A 2,500-nucleotide genomic window follows, 5' to 3' on the forward strand; every position below is an offset into this window, starting at 1 on the left:
AAGCCCCGGGCCCGGCGCGCCGGGGGCCGCTACCGGCCTCACACCGTCCACGGGCTGGGCCTCGATCAGAAGGACTTGGGCCCCCCACGAGCGGCGCCGGGGAGCGGGGCTTCCGTACGCCACATGTCCCGCGCCCCACCGCGGGGCGGGGATTCGGCGCTGGGCTCTTCCCTGTTCACTCGCCGTTACTGAGGGAATCCTGGTTAGTTTCTTTTCCTCCGCTGACTAATATGCTTAAATTCAGCGGGTCGCCACGTCTGATCTGAGGTCGCGGCTCGGAGGGGACGGAGAAGGTGCCCGCGAAGCGGGAGAGGGCGGGACGGAGGGAGAGGGGACGCGCGCCAGCGAGGCGCCGAACCGCGGTCGACCGCCCGGTCCCCCTCCCCCTCAACCGACCCACCCACCCACGCCCGAACACGGGGTTCGGGCGGGAGGGCGGAAGGGCGGAAGGAAGAAGGGAGGCGGACGGGACGGGGACGGGAGCACGAGCCGGCGACGTGGCACGGGACGGGCGGGCGGCGAGAGGGGAAGCCGCGCGCGCGCGCGACGCCGGGCCCAGGCCGGAGGCGTCGTCGTGCCGGGGAGGAGGGTAGAGGGGGGCGGCGGCGGCAGCCGCCGGTCGGTCGGTCGTGAGGCGGGCGGGTCCGAAGAAGCCCGGCGGCCGCCCCGCGGCGACCGTCAGGGCCCCTTGCCCCACCACGCGACACCAACCGCACCGGCGAGCGCCGCTCCGCTCCGCTCCGCTCCCACCCGTCCTCCGCACGGCCACGAGACGCCCACGACGGGCGACGGACGCGCGGCGGCGGCGCCCCCGAAGAACGCCGCCCCGGGGGCCCAGGGGCACGAAGCGCGGCCGCGGACGCAGCCCGGGGGAAAGCGCGCAGCGGCGGGCGACGCCGCGGCGTCCCGCGGGTCGCCGCCGGGGCACGCATCCCCGGGGCGCGGCCGCGCGCGCGCCTCGGCCACGGCGAGGAGCCGCCCGTCCCGACGGGGCGAGGCGGGGGCCGCCGTGGCGCGACGGGAGGGTGGGGGCGGCGCGGCGCGGAGGCCCTAACCGCCCCCACCCACCCCGGCACCACCGCGACGCACCCGGGCACGCGCCCCGGAGAACGCTTGCGGCGCGAGGAGGGGCTCCCGGTGGGAACGCGGCGGCCGCGGCCGCGGCCACGCGCGAGCTCCCCCCCCCCCGTTTTCTCCCTTCCCTTTCGCGGGCGGCACCTCCCGGGCCTCGACGCCGCCTGCCGCCTGCCGCCGCCGCCGCCCGCCCCCGCACCCTCCCGGGCGCGGGGGCGGGACCGGCCGGAGGAGGGACAGACGGCGCGAAGGCAGAGGCGCCGTGTCTGCACTTAGGGGGACGGAGGGCACCGCGGCCCTGCGAGGAAACCCCCAGCCGCGCGACCCCGCGGGCACACACCCGGGGGGGCGCGATTGATCGTCAAGCGACGCTCAGACAGGCGTAGCCCCGGGAGGAACCCGGGGCCGCAAGTGCGTTCGAAGTGTCGATGATCAATGTGTCCTGCAATTCACATTAATTCTCGCAGCTAGCTGCGTTCTTCATCGACGCACGAGCCGAGTGATCCACCGCTAAGAGTCGTACGAGAAGTTTCTTCTGCCTTCGGTTCTGTGGCACGGCACGTCTCCCGCCCCCACCCACCCCGGGAGGGTGAGAGGGGGGGGTCGCCTCGGGCCGGCCGAGTCAGAGAGAAATCAGACCGGAGGGGTCGGGAAGGTTTCACAACGGGGCGCAGCCGGCACCGACACCGCGCGTGCCGGCTCGGACACCCCACAGGCGCCCGGGGGTTCCCGCCTCCCGCGGGGACGCGCCACCACGCGGCCACCGGCCGTCCGACGGGCCCGCCGGGTGAGGCCCCACCCGACGGACACGGCGGCGGCGGCGGCGGCCGTCAGCGACGTGGCGCGGCGCCCCGGCCCGGTGGAGGCGGAGTCCGTGGGACGAGGGACGGACCTCCCACGTCCCCACGGGCCCGACCGCCCCGACCCCAAGGCGGACGGGCGACTCCCCCGAGGGTCTTTAAACCTCCGCGCCGGGACGCGCTAGGTACCTGGAGAGGGCGAGGCGGGCGAGGCGGGGACGGCACGGACCCCCCCCACCAGCCCCAACCGCCGGCCACCGCGCCCCGACGCCGACCACCACACCCCGGCCACGGCCGGGGGTCCTCGCCGCCGCGGGCCCTCGACACGGGGCCACACCGGGCACCGGCCGGCCACCGCCCACGCCACCGAGTCCCACACGCCAACGCGTGCCGACGGCATCCTAAGCCCACTCCCCACGAGGCCGGGCGGAGAGGGCCCTCCCCCCGCGTCCCGACGACAGACCACCCTCCTTCCCACCTCCACACCCCCAACCCCCCAAGGCCCGGCAGGACCCCCAACCCGCACCCGCGTTCCCGGGGTCCCCCTTCTCGCCACGGGGGACGAGGGGGGCCCACGACGGGACGCGGGCCACAAGCGGGCAGGGCGCCTCGGGCGCGTGGGGCGG

At 76.9% G+C, this 2,500-nt stretch overlaps 1 non-coding gene and 1 pseudogene across 1 annotated transcript; both read right to left on the bottom strand.

The window, feature by feature from the left end:
• Positions 1 to 271, bottom strand: part of LOC141577326 (28S ribosomal RNA) — a 5,090-nt pseudogene extending 4,819 nt beyond the window's left edge.
• A 1,169-nt stretch (positions 272 to 1,440) lies between these two features.
• LOC141577329 (5.8S ribosomal RNA) lies at positions 1,441 to 1,593 on the bottom strand. The gene has a single exon (XR_012506210.1). It is a non-coding gene; the product is annotated as a 5.8S ribosomal RNA (ribosomal RNA).
• Between the last annotated feature and the right edge of the window lie 907 nt (positions 1,594 to 2,500).

Source organism: Camelus bactrianus, chromosome 3, assembly GCF_048773025.1.
Source record: "Camelus bactrianus isolate YW-2024 breed Bactrian camel chromosome 3, ASM4877302v1, whole genome shotgun sequence".
Lineage (NCBI taxonomy): Eukaryota > Metazoa > Chordata > Mammalia > Artiodactyla > Camelidae > Camelus > Camelus bactrianus.